Raw genomic sequence first — 14,366 nt, 5'->3', positions numbered from 1 at the left:
AAAAAAAAAAAAAAGATCATTTTTGCAAGTTCTGATTTGGTAGGAATGGAGAACAGATATTTAACCTTTAGTACCTTGAAGTACCTATCTTTAGATGTGAAATTATATTATACCCTAAGTAGAACAAACTGTATATCAAGGTTGCAGGCCACGATGAGGTTATCAGATGTGCCTTCTACATATGCTAAAAATTACCCATTTATATATAGATTTTCTGAACTTCCTACACCATGGTAACCTCAAGAGAATGGAAAACTGGCTTGCATATGGCAAATTAGCTCGTTCTATAAATCTCATGAACCCATTAAAGCGATGGCTCTCAGAAAATGTGGGGGATTTTTTTGCCTTGAAATCGGATTTTGTTCTCTTTATTGACTGTATCCATTTTAGTGTAGATTTTGTTTTAGAGATGTGATCATTTAGTTGTTAGTTAGTTGATACACCTGAAGATGATACTTGGGTCACAAGGAGAATGTGGACTTATTTGGTCATGGCTTTAACAACCCTTATTCTTAGTTACGTACTATTTAATGAATGTAGAAACTGGTTCAGGTTTATCTTCATAAGTGGAGCTCATAGGAGAGCTAGATATGAGTTAAAGAAAAAAACTGGAATTGTGTCTCACCGTAGTTATAAATAATACTCAGAAAAAAAGAGATCCGAATTTCATTTTAAAATAGTGCGGTATATATTTTTGTTTTGTTCTAATTCTGATTTTTGAACATAGGCAAAACTGAAAATGAAGAGGCCTTAAGTACTGTAACTTTCTGCAGCTCTTACTTGTCTAAGCAGCCACATCAACCTTGGGGAAATTTTGTAAGCTCTTGCTCTTCAAATATTGTCACATGTAACACTGATGAGTTTTCTCCAAGTTTGATCATACAGTGTTTATTCTTTATTTTCAGCAATTATTCCATTTGTTGATTAGAAAAATACCCATCCAGATTTCTCACATTTAGGGCTTGATTTCGTTGCCATTTCAGTTGCCCTTGCTTAGTTTACCTGGCTCCCAGCTTCCATGCCAGGAGCATGCAGATCTGTGCACGTCCCTTGGGCAGCTCCTGCAGCAATGCCATGGGATTCCTATGCATAGGCCATCCGATCAAGCTCTTTTACTCCACAAACCAAGCAAAAGATTCTGACTGGATACTCTATCAACTGTGAAAGTCATACCTAGGAGTGTGGCCAAAATTAGCGATGATCCACTACGCAGAAGCTGGGGAAGGAAAAAGCTTCCTTGCCAACGTAAACAGAAAGTATTCTCATTACATGGTGAATAAAATTTCATCTTTGACTTTGGTGTGTTTATAATGTGTTGGCAGGCAGCTGATCAGTATGGCATTTTCCAGGATGCGCTGCTATTAATTGCTTTGTGTTATAATACATATGGTCACAATTTGAACTAGAACATAGCTTATTATGTACAATTCCCTTGTGATTAAAATATTTGTACTCAACAAAACAGAAGGAATGGAATGAAGATAACCTGAAGTAACGAATTCTATGGTTCCAACATTTGCAGCTATAGATCAGAACTGTTTTGTGAGATCCACAGGTGCAGATTAGTCAGTCCCAAGAAGAAAAGAGATGCTAAGCAGAAGTAGAGTTTTGGGGATACAGATAATTACAGCCAGGAAAACAGGAAAAAGAAACACCAAAAAAAGAGTTTAGAATATTTTCCAGTCCTACTCTTCCTGATAATTTTTGTTGAATGCAAGTTAACTTGTTTCATATTACTGTTTTTTGGTCACCTGAGGATGTTCCTAAAAGCTACCTAATTCTTTAGGATTTAGATATCATTTACTGCAGATATATATATACTATTAATAATATAACTATATTAATTATATATGTACTATTAAGTAAGTACTATGAAGCAAGATTTGTGTAAAATTAAGTGCATCAACTGCCTTTCCTCATAACCTTCTACAAAATTCCATTCATAAAGCTGAATAGAGACATGGTTACTTGAGGGGCATCCATCCGTATACCCTTTCTGGATACAAGGCATCTTTATACATTTGAGCTAACCTGTTTATTCAGGAAGCTTGTGTTTAGATTATTGATGATGACTTATTAGACATACCTAAGTTATACATACGTAGTGTCTTATTGGGATAGGGAAGTTTTTTCCGTATCTAAAAGGAAGGGCATATGGCATGCCCACCACTGAATGTTACATGAGTATCCGTGTTTATAAAAGAATGTCATATAGATATTGATAAAGACTCAACGACTGTGCATACAGTTCACTCATGGTCACCTAAAGGCATTCAGCTTCCTGCTAAATCAGGTCCAGCTGCAGGAAGTTCATCAGTCCATTGAATAATGGTGATCAGAGGATCTATTTTTTGTTATTTTTGGTTGGAGTATCTGCCTTGTGGCAGCATAATGTGCTACATGCAATCCTTGAGGATGCTGGATAACAAATGATGGTGTGAATTCTGTGTTGTCCCAGGAAGGGGCTGAGGTATGCCATCAGTGCAGTGGGAAGCTGAATTGTATTTGTCTCTTAAAAAATGGATAGTTTTTGTTAAATTTCTGCCTGTGGAATGCACCTCAGAAAGACTACACAGATCAGCTGCCTACTTTCAACTATAAAATCTATGTCCCTGCAAAGTGATGCTCCCCATACCATGCGCTTGGGCAGGGCGTGAGAAAGCACATGGCTTTATGAAGCACTTTGGATTACATGGGCTATGTTTGGCCATCTATCATCAGTGCAGATTCCATAATATCCTGTTGAAATTGAGGTCTGAAATCTGACAGCCCTTGGCCAATGTCCACAGATCTGTTTTGCAGACCCCGTGTCCTGATGACCTCTCGGTAGCACGGCGCGCTGTTAAAAGAGGATGTGGCTTTATGTGTGCCACAGATGAATTAACTGCTCTTTGATTAGGTTTGCAAAATCTGTTGGGATGAAAGTATTAAGTAAATACAAAATGATTAAAATCCAACTCTGTACCAAAAGTGCGGTGTGCCTTTTATTTCCTCTTCTAGCTGGGAAACCAGTGACGTTAGAAGCACTATAGACTAGAAGTCAGTAAGAAGATGATTTTGATTATGTTTCTTAAGTGACAAAGTACAGCAGTAGGACAAATTGGGCTACCAAGGACTGACTCCTTTAACTGCCATCTCCATCACGCTGAAAATAAATCATTGACTCCAACGGTAGAAAAATATATTTCAACATTAATTAAAAATAATGCAAGAACACTTTATTTATTTGCAAAATACGTGTAACCTTCCGGTGGAAGTGTAGACTTTCTCTTGTGAGAAGTGATCGGTCCCTCAGGAGATCTTTTCTCCCTATCCCTTGATGATGTCAGTGAGTCCTTGATTAGCTGCTGACATATGACATTATGGGGGGTCAGCGGGGTTAATGAGAGGCTTCTTTATACAGCCATGCCCATACACTGTCTCCCTCTCTCCTCCTCAGCGTTGAGTTGTATGGCGACCTCGGTGACAAAGTCAAGAGAGAAAATACACACTATGATATCAGTGCAGTCTAATCAGCGGTCCTCTGTTAGTATCTAATTATTTAATAAAGGGGTGATGAATTATTTGCAGCCCGGAGTTCTGTACGAACTGAGGCTGATCTCTGTGGAAGTGCTCTTCAACTGCCTCCGCCATATTGTCATTGATTAGCTCTGTCATGTTGAATATATTTTTGCAGGTGTGACTTGCATTGGAAATCCTGTTCCACCCCGGGGATGCGGGCAGACAGAGTTTGTCATTGCCAGGGAGAAAACGTGGCTGCGTGTGAACCACCAGGAGGACAGACGGACACGTACATGCCAGGTGAGTTTGTGGGGCTGGAGCCTCTCATTGCCAGCCTTCTATAATGGTGCTCTTTAATTGCTGTAACTCCTCTGTGCCCTTCCTAAATATACTGTGAGAAGAAATTACTGATTTTACAGTTCCCTCTGCACCTCTGTGTTGACAGCTCGGTTTTCAAGGAACAGCAGTTCTGCTGTCCTAGAGAGGATGCTGTTGGGTCAGGGTGTGCTTGGGGAAATCTGCTGCCTTCTCCTTCGGCCTCTGCTTGTACCCATTAATTTAAATCGCCCTCCTTTAAGGACTCAGCTTAGAAAAGATTTTCTGAGTTGGAATGACCTTAACATATGTCATGCTTTCTGCAGAGTGGGTGAAGATTATTTCCATATTAATTACTGTTGCAAAGTTTTTCCTTCCCAGCTACATGCAATTCCCGTCTGTTCCTTCCTCTTCGGGTTTTTCTTCTTATCAGACTCCTTCCCCTTATGCTCCTTCATCTTACCGTGGAAAAAAGGAATCGTTGAGAAATTGTTTTACTGAAATCGTTGTTCTTGACATATATTTATTTCAGAATATTATACCTATACAATTAACCTTCCACTGCATAGTGGGAGACTATGTGTGGGCTTTTGCCCCTTGAATTACCCTTAACAGTTGTCCTAATGGTCTCATTCTATCAAGGTCCTTGCTGAAATTTCAGGGTTTTTTTTGTAGTTTCATCCAGGAAATGCTGGATGAAGAAATTATTTTACAGGAAACAATATGGATATAATTCACCTGGGCCAAATAAAAGCTTTCTTATGCAAGCGTGAATGTGAAATGTGTGGGTGACTAAGGATGCTGATGTCAGTGTCACAGTTCTCCAGTTTTTAGGGTGTAAGTGATTCAGAGTAAGCTATAAATATTTGCTGAGACCAAAGCAGTTACACAAGTGGGAATGCTTCTTTTTAACTTTGCTTTTGATTTTGCCTCTATTTATTCTAAAAGCAAGTGAGTATACCTGTGTAAGTGATGGAAGGGGCAGATCCTTGGTCCTGTTTAGCTCCTGCTACAGACAGTTCCTTTGGCTCAGAAAGGAGATGTGCAATACAGCTCTTATTTCTGAATCCACTGCAAAGTCACATCTTCGCACATGTGAGCATCAGTGGTTGGCAAAGTAAGGATCAGTTCAAGTTCAGTACATGCTCCAATCAAGTGGAGTAAACCAACAAGGCTTGGTGCTGTTGCTGTGATGTCCCACTGCTGCCTGCAGTGGTAAAGTTCCCTGGGTTACCATTGCTGAAGTCCTGGTTGGTTGATGTCCCTCGTGCCTGCCCTGTGGGATGGCCCTTCTTAATGCCTCGAGTTTTCTCAGAATCCTGAATTAAGCACGGGCAGTGATTCAGGCTCAAGGCTTCTAGGAAAGAGATAATTGTTCCTTTATTATTATAATAGATCAAAATAAAATCAGCTTGCACTTCTGAAATGGAGTGTATATATATATATATATTTTTAGCTGGAGAGGTGTACAGTAATTCTTTTACAGTGTTATCAAATGGCATAATAAAATAGCAGAAAGCTTCTCGTTTTCTAGGCTATTTATTTTACACACTCTCTTTGAATTGGTGTGTATATTCAAATCTGGGGTTTGTTTTGGAGCATCAGCCACCCAAGTGACCCAGTGAGTGTCTCTTGGTCCTAAAGCAGCTAAATTTTGTGTGTGCAACAGTGTACACATTCTTTCATGCCTATATTTACACAAACAATTAACTTGCAACATGGATGTATAACAAATATTAATGCATGGTAATGGCAGTTAAGCATCTGAAGTGCTATTTCAGTATGCAAATACCAGAAAAATAATGCTAAAAGTGTTCCCAGCATTTATTTAGTACCTGTGGTACCTGGCACACAGCTGAAATAATTGCACATAAGCCTAAGCAGTTCCCTGCACATCTTAATAAAAAAAAACCTTCTTTGCTGTGTGCTTCTAAGGAAAACTTACAAAAGTTGGTATTACCAGAAAGATTCCAGATTACTGCAAGATCCCCAGTTGCCATTCCTTTTGTAATCTTTTTTTTTTTTTCCAGTAGAATTTAGCATTCTTTAACTTCTGCGTTCTGTAGGTGCTTTCTGACAGTACTTTTGGAACTCTGTTCACGTGTTTGAAGAGCAGATCAACCCCATCTCTCCTCCCGTGCCCTCTTGCTGTTCCCAGAGTGATGCTTGACAACTAGAAAAAAAAAATAATAGAAATATACGCAGATTTTGTGCCCCAATTAGCAGTGCTAATTGGGGCACACAAGTAAATTGCACTCTCGCCTGTGGAGCTTGTCAGGCAGTCAACCAGAGCACTGAGTCACCAGGAGCATGGCTCCGACCCCGAGTTACTGGTTAATCAGGTGCAAAATCAGAGGGCCTGCAGGAAGGACATAGCCCAGCCATTGGCTATCACTACAGAAGCTGCTTGGGGCTCTTCTTCTTCCTTTCCTTCCTTTTTTTTTTTTTTTTTTTCTTTTAAAGGACAAAGTTTAAAATAACCCCCTGCACAGAGGCTGCTTGTAGAGGAAGGAGGCTGCTTGTAGTTGACATTGTTGCTGGGGAAGGAGCTGTGTGTTCTGTTGTCCAGCCATCTATACACCAACTGTCTAGGGGAGGTTTTAGGGATGACCTGATCTGGCTGTGTATCATTGTTCATTGCATGGGGAGTTGGACTAGATGACCTTTAAAGGTCTCTTCCAGCTCTAAGGATACCGTGATTCTATGATTCTTTCACACTGGGAAGCCAGTAGAATGACCCTTGTTCCCACCAAGCAGTGGCCATTTGGAAAGTGTCCTTGGGTGGGGAGATTTGGTTCTGGTGTGATGGGATAAAGGTTCTCATTCATCAGCGTTATGATTTACCCTCCACGAGGAAATAAGAATTTCCTGCAGATATATTTTATTTGTAGCTACTTTTGCTGTTTAAGGACAGAGCAACACATTTGTCATTTTTAAAGGTAGGATATCACTGTTGCACATTATGTTCTCTCTGCATGGCTGCGAATGGGATCCAGAGGGACGTAATGGGGATGGGAAGGAGCAGTGCTGACCTGGGGTGGGGTAAAAGCTGCTCCACTGCTTATGTGACTGATAAGATATCCATGGACTTCTGAGAGCTCCATCAGTGCTTCAAAAGAAGAGTAATTTATATTTCAAGCTCTTTCATTGGTGAGAATCACCAATGTGGTTTAAGATCTGGGATAGTGTTCTGATCCCAAATCTCTTTACTAAATATATATTAAATACTTTTTTCTTCCCTTAAATACTTTTAAAATGTCACTTGTTGTAAGGAACTGGATCCACTAGATGGTGGTAAAGACCACCAACTATACCTTCTGTAAAAAGAAAAAAGCCAGAAAAGTTAAGCCTACATTACCCCATTCAAACAACCAACCAAACAACCCACCAACTAAATCTACTCTGTGAAACTGATAGCAAGCATCAGAAAGCTGTGCTTATTTTTATTATACTGTGAGGATCTCTGGATTAAATTGTTTTGCCAGGGTAAATATTGAGTAAAATGATTATGAATAATTGTGGCAAGTTTTAACACAGATCAGAAACTAAATTAATCCTGTTCTAAACTCATGGATCATGGATCTCTTTTTCTTCAGATACAAATGAATAGTAAACAACATTTTTGCAATTTTTAGGTTAATCACGTAGAACTGATTACTCAAGAAGAATGCCATTAACATTTAGTCAATTTATACCCTACTATGTGACAAATGAAAATTAATGTTGCTGTTTTTAAGATATCAAATGGGTCGTGATTTTAAGAAAAATTATTACCCCTAAAGATAACTGATAATGATGGCTGAAGGGTAGGAGCACCGAGCAGCTTAGCACCATTCATAATTCCCTAAACAAATACTGAGGGGAAGCAAATAAAGCTGAGTCTGTCTGGTGGGGGAAGAGGCAGCACTTCAGCTGTTATTTGTTGGGTCTTTTTGTTGTTTTAGGCATAGCATTCCGTGTTCATTACTTGTTAGCCATTTCTGATGGAAAAAGAACATGATTAATGGCATCCAAACCTCCATTACCAACAAGCAGGTTTTGCTGCTGAGCACTGTATGCTCTTGGAGACGTTGTAGTATTGTATCTTGGTGGATCAGTTATTCCTGTTGGTAATGAGTTAACGGGGATGCCTCTTCAGTGCTCAGATTCTCTGGTTTGAGAAGAAAATGCTTTGCTATAACCAGCAGAAGCGATGCAGGGAAATTTCCATTGGCGTTTGCAACAAGTTGGGGTGAGAAATGCATGCAAAACAAGTAGGGAACAACAATCTTTAGGAAAAAAAAAAACTGTTCTTTGTTCTAGAAATACATATTTTACACCGTAGTACTATCTTAATATTAGACTATACAAGGGAATTCTGAACAGGCGTTAAACAGGTATGTGTTTCTCACGTCCTATCCTTTTACCTTATGGGTAAATAAAATAACTACAAGAGGTCTTGGCCTTTTGCAGAACCAGCAAAGCCCTGCCAGCCCAGTGCTTCCTCTGTCGCTTGGCCAGGGAGGCGATGGATGGAGCTCTAGGATCAGTGTGCAGGAGCTTTCTAATGGAGGTGGTGCATTAAGGGGAACGTTTCCACGTTTGTTTTAAATCACTTTCCACATTTTTAATGATTACGTTGCACCTTATAGATTTATCCCATTTTATATACCTGTGATCAGAACAAAACTTTTCAATTTCATTGAGTTTAACAACTTTTTAAACTGCAACAATATAAAGGATTTTTTCTTTTGGGGTGTGTGTGGGGGGGAGGAATTTATGGAATTTATTGCTCTTTTAGGATGGAAGACAAACAGTCAACTCATGAGTTTCCTGTGAAACGAGATACTCAGTATTTGTGCATCTGTAGAGTGATGGCTGCTCCATCTGCAGCAGTCCAAACCCAATCTGTGTGACATATAGGACCTATTTCAGCCTTACAAGAGTGCAGACATCACAAAGTGGGATATATCAGTAACTGTGCCAGGACTGACCTTTGCAACCTAAGAAGTTGGTGATTTGTGGAGGCTTGTTACATTTAGTAATCTACATTTCTCACTGCTTACAGCAGCATTTTCACTATCATTTTTTTTTCCTGGGGACATTGCATGCTGACCAGCTCCAGAATCCAAGTTGCACAGTTAGGAAGACAAACATTTCTAAAATGTTTTAAAGGAGAAATTTTGTTTGGAAGCAGCAATGATATCTAGGTTTCTTTGGGGGATTGTTCCTTGTGGAGCAGCTTGGGGATGGAGTAGATGTGGCTGCATCTCAGCATCCCTCCCTCCTTGCAGTGGGGCCTACTATATGAGCACCCCTCATTCTTCATCTGAAATTGTGTTGCCAACTGAAAGGAAAAGAACAAAGAAGGCTGTAAATGGGCCATTGCTATAGAATCAGTGAAAAGTTGTGTTCCTCACTAGTTCTTGGGCTTCAGGAAAAGCATGGGTGGTTACAGCTGAGATTTGCAATTCTGGGTTGGATTAGAGATGTGTCTCCAGCAGGTGGTTTTCATAGACCCAGTGTGGCCATTTTGCACATGAGTGCAGCTATTCATTCTCCTTTCTGGCCACTTGTTAACATTTGCCTTGCTTTAGGTTGTTGCAAAAAGCAGTGCATGATGTGCTGGGAGGATCATGACGTGGGAAGATGATGCTGCCAGCCCTGAGTACAGTTTGCCTGCAGCATAGCCTGGAGATAAAATTTGAGCTATTGGGTTTAATGCCTTACTTCTTTATTGGTTTGAAATTTGCTTTCTTTAGACATTCTGCTCCTGCAACAAGTGTGCTTGAGCTGCTGTCAGCAGCCATGGGACCAGAGCCATCCTGAAAGGGGCAAGAGGGTCCTCAGACTGTCCCATGTTGGGTCCCTATTGCAGACACCTAAATTCCAACTGCTCTCAACCTAGGAGCTTCCAAAAATCGGATGCTTGAAGGTGCATTGGGCTGCTTCTCCATGAAAGCAGTGTACTTTTGGAAAGTTTAGACATATTTATTGTTTCTGTGTCGTTTACTGAAGTTGTATTAATGCCAATGGAAACAAACAAACAACCCTTGGTAAATGAGGAAATGGTTGGCCATAAAGGTTGTCAGGAAAATTCTGATGCTGTTCTGTTTGCTGCTAAGTGGCCACAGGGAGAAATCATAACAGTAAAGAGATTTCAGAACAAAAGTAACATCAAGTTTCATTGTCTGTTCTTGCTGTGGAGAATTCCAGTGCTGCGTGCTGCAGAGATGTGGAATCCCCACCAAGACCCAGGGCTGGGGCCAGGAGCTTTCATCACAACCTTGTCCCAGCATACAGGCAGCACTGGGGGCAGTGGGTGAGGGCAGTACCAAATTTTTCTAGCCACGATGAAGAAATGGTTCCTTGAAGCATTTCTTCCTCTGCCAGAAACTTTTGTCTTCTTATATTGCTTACACAGTTCAGAAGCAGAGTACATCCTCTGCTTCAGAGTACATCAGTCTTTTGATCCCTAAGATGCCACGAGAAATGAAGGACATTTCCCTTTTCCCCACGAGATTTTTTCAAGTGCCAGTTGCTGTACCAAACTGAAGGTGATGACCATTTCCCAAACATTTCTTCCTTCTGAGTCACTATGGAAAGGGGAACAGGAGCTCCTGTGCTCACAGACTGCCAAAAGGAGTTTCTGACAACGTTCCCATAGATTACTTTTCTAAGCCAGCCTGTCTTCACAGACTCATTCCGCTCTTACCTATGGCAATAGGAGCGTATAGCTTAACTACCAAGCCCAGATTTTAGTTATCACCGAACCAGTTAAAAGAAAAACAAAGTATTATTTTAGCCAATTCTAGCTCTACTCAGGCCTAAGTTATTATTTTTTTTCTTCAGAAACGGGCATTTTAATATGTCACTTTTCAGTTCCAGCTCAATAAGCAACCATTTATTTACAATTTTAAAGCAATCTTCAGCCTAGTCAGGTAAGAATTATTTCAAAAGAATAAAAACATTTTCATTTCCCATCACTGACAAAAATGAAAAGAACATGAGTTATGAGTCTTGCTATGTTGTCTTAAGTTGATTACTATGGAATGATTAAAAAACTAGCTGTGCTGTCATAGCAGAAGAGTACATTATAAGTGTAATAACAGCTTAGGGATACAATCCATCAATGCCGTACTTGGAAGAAGAAAAAAAGTTGATCTATTTCTTTGGTCATCATTTTCAGCATATTAGATGACAAATAATTGTACATTCATCAATAACAATAGATTAAAGTTGAAATGATTTATTGCTATTACACTGTTGGTATGATGGAGCACTAGGTCACTCAAGCATTGATAGGGTCTGTATTTAATTTTCACGGGTCTCTTAGCAGAAATAATAGACAGAGGGGAAACCACCTGAAACAAGGTAGATCAAAGTTGGTGACAAATGATTTGTAGATTTGTTCTGGAGGTGGCAGCCCTTGTGCTTGGTGCGTGGAACCACTGAATTGGGCAGCCCTTTGCATTCCTGCTCGGCTGAGCAGCCATGGAGGAAACCTGCAATACCACTGCTGAGGGTCAGGCCAGTCAATAAGGAGAAACTGGAGCTCAGTGTTTTATCAGGCTCTGTGTAGGATGGGTTATGTTGGCAGTGCCCTGCTTCCCTGCTAGCCTGCTGGAAAAAATAGAAAAATACCTGGAGGTGCTCCAACAGAGCAAGCATCATTTCTGTTCTTATACTGAGTTTAGGAGGAAGCATTGTTGTTAAAGTTAGTGATAGGGTTTAGGAACTTTGTGTGTGTGGTATGGAAGCCACCATCAACTGTAATGGTGAGGGAAGGGACCTCTAAAAGTTAAGATTTCCCTTTCTTATCAGTTGATAATGAGAAACAGCAACTATTTTGATAACATTTGTAACAATGGAATTCCACAATAATCATTGATGTACTACTGTAACATCTCAGTGGAATAAGAGAGAAGACAGAGAGAAGCTCTCTCAGTCTGACCCTGAAATGATATCACTGCTGGGAAGCACCCAAGTCCTCTGTGCTTCCTAAGGCTTTAGGGTAGCAAATAAAATTCCAACCAAATTAAAGAGCATTATAATTTCCATAGTAAGAATGTCTCAAAAAGGCTGTAGAGTTTTGTGGGTTTTTTTTGTTGGCATTTATGTTTGTGTTCATACCGTCAAAACTTTATACATAGAGCTGAATTCAGCAATAGATGGCTCAAAATTAATTCAGAATAAATTCTGTAAAACTACAACTACTAATAAGCTGATGTGCTAAGTAAGTTTCTCTAACTTCGGAAAATGAATGGACGCTGTATATTACCTGCTTTGTGGTGTTTGTAAAGCAGCTTCCATGCCTGCCTACAAACTGATGATGTAGGATTATAGGAAGAATCACTTTATTTTAAAGTAGCACTTGTAGTTGTTTTCTCCAGCTGAAACTCTGTGGGGATGAACTTCCATTTAGCCCTGTTGGGATATGCTAGTAAAAATTTGCCTAAGCTCTAAGAGATATTTAAACTGCAGAGATATTTGGATTCATCCTCCTTCAGACATTCCTACCTGCCAATACATTGCCAAAAGTAAGTGATGTGAATAGCGAAAGAGTTTTAATTTTCTGTCTAGTCAAATCTTAGTATATCACACTCAATTTTCCTTCCTCAGTAATCTAAATAATTTCCCACCTTGCTCATGATGAATGTCTTGCCAGTTCCTGCTCAGTCCTTCCACTTTACACAACCTAATTAAAGAAAACATTCCATGATTGCCTATTTTTCCTCATGCATGACAACCTATTATTTTTTCTACCACCTGATTAGGGCTTTATTATCCTTGGATTTAGATTGATTTGCTGGGCACTTTAATAAAACACTACTTGGTTTGATTTAAAGGGCTACAGGTTTCAGTCATTCATAGAATTACTCTTATAAGTAACTTGTACTCTCAGTGCTGGGTAGGCTCCCTGAAAAGGGGTTGGAGGGTACTGTGTTATAAGGTAAAGAAATGAGAATCACAGGCGGTGTTCCCGTTGTGTGCGTTGTTAATATTTCTATTGGAAGCAGTCAGGAGAGGACGTTTTGCAATATAATTTGTCAAGAGTGATAAATCTGTTTCATCATTTCTGTCAAGAATGGATCCCGTGTATTAAAACTACTATAAATATTTTCTGAAGATAAACCAAAACTTTCATATGATTAAATAATAATACATTTATGATGACAAATTACATTTACCATGTGTTATCTGAAACGCGAGACAAAATTAGGTAGTTAAAGTTCAAATGGATGGAGATCAGTTTTGATTTAAAATCAAAGGAATTTTATTAAGTAAATGAGATTTTCATCATTATTCCGTTATATCTAACATTCTCTTCTTTCAGAAATATTACTTATGAGCTCAGATGATTTAAAATAAGAAGTGAGCTTATATTATAGTTCAGTGAAGAAGTTCAGGAGCAGCTAAATGCCACGGCTGTGCCAGTCACCTTCCTGATGACTTCTGGTGTTAGCACGAAGCCTGCAGCCTGCTGGATCCATCCTGGCAAAGCAGTGCTTTGGGATCCTCATCAGCACAGAGCCTTACTCTTTGATTTCGTACTGCTCATTGCTTCATCTTGTAGGAAATGGGCAGTATGTGACACTCCACTCTATGAGCTTGATCCACTTGCCAAAGTATTTAAACTTACACATGGTTTTTGTCTTCTACCATTGCAGCTTTAACACTGGACACGTAAGGTTTATTTATTATGAAGATGACCTTTGGCTGGCGAATTGGGTGCACTACAGATCCATCTGTGTATCTGAAACCCATTCACAGCCACACGCTCTGAAACAATTTCATACTCCTGGTCCGGCATCGCCTCAGTGTCCATGAGAAATAGGACAAAATAAACTGGCGTTTTTGTTCTCTTTGATATGGAAAGTATATCTTGCACTGCTTCTCATGATTTCCTCCTGGAGGAACTAGTGTGTGTGGATGCACCTTGCACTCCTGATCACCCCAATAAATCTGCTAATTTACTTTCGAGCTTACACTTTTGTAGCTGGAGAATAGGAAGAGCTTCTTTGGAGTGAAAATGCATTTATTTTCTAGTTGGTTTACTAATTTCCCTGTATTTTGGGTGCTTTGAGAAGTGAAAAAGAAGGGGTGTGTGTTTGTAGAAACACGGGCTGCAGAGACAATTATGGTCAAAGTAAACAAAAGGATCATATAAAAGCCAAGTTGTAGTACTAAAGAGACTTAATAGCTATAAACTGGTAGCTATTAGGTTCTAATTACTCTCAAATAATTACGGAATAGAATAGTAAATGTTATTAGCTTACTTTAATATTCAACATAAAACATTGCTTCCAATGATAATTTATTGTTTGTTCAGCTTTAATATATACACATGTAAAACTGAGCTACTTCATAAACATCCTTAATAAATCCAATGGTCAGAATTGTGTGGAGGAGACCTCTATGCTGTGTGCCTATACTGTGCTTGCATTTCATTTAAACTGCTGTTCCATTTTGTCTAGAAACAAATACAGATAAAGGAAAACAACAACAACAACAACAAAACAAGCAAACAAGATGAGAATAGAAGTTAGATGTGTAAGTCTAGTTCAGGG

This window comes from Meleagris gallopavo, chromosome 7 (assembly GCF_000146605.3).
Source record: "Meleagris gallopavo isolate NT-WF06-2002-E0010 breed Aviagen turkey brand Nicholas breeding stock chromosome 7, Turkey_5.1, whole genome shotgun sequence".
In the NCBI taxonomy this organism is placed as follows: domain Eukaryota; kingdom Metazoa; phylum Chordata; class Aves; order Galliformes; family Phasianidae; genus Meleagris; species Meleagris gallopavo.
This window is presented reverse-complemented; position numbering follows the sequence as displayed.